The following is a 324-nucleotide window of genomic DNA, read 5'->3' as shown; positions in this document are numbered from 1 at the left end:
GACTTGGACGCGTGGTGCCCGCTGCCCTCTTATATTTATGCTTTCACCGAAGGCGTGGCGAAGCAAGCGCGGCTCGCACCCGCTACAGCGACCTCGCCGTGTGGTCGCCCAGTTTCGTTCGGTTGTGGTAAAATTTTTGAAGTTTCGGTATAATCGAATTTCCAAATTAGTGCTTGGGTAGAGTAATTACTCTAACCAAGTGAATAGAGCTCCCTGGTGAATATAGCTCTAATTAATCTGATGTTAAGCAAAAGGAACAAAGGTTTAACATTAAAGATAAATTCATTAATAATGATGAACTGCGTTTCGTATATGACGTATCAA

Source organism: Hyalella azteca, unplaced genomic scaffold (genome assembly GCF_000764305.2).
Source record: "Hyalella azteca isolate HAZT.00-mixed unplaced genomic scaffold, Hazt_2.0.2 contig7079, whole genome shotgun sequence".
NCBI classification, from domain to species: domain Eukaryota; kingdom Metazoa; phylum Arthropoda; class Malacostraca; order Amphipoda; family Hyalellidae; genus Hyalella; species Hyalella azteca.
Note: the sequence above shows the minus strand (reverse complement) of the source record.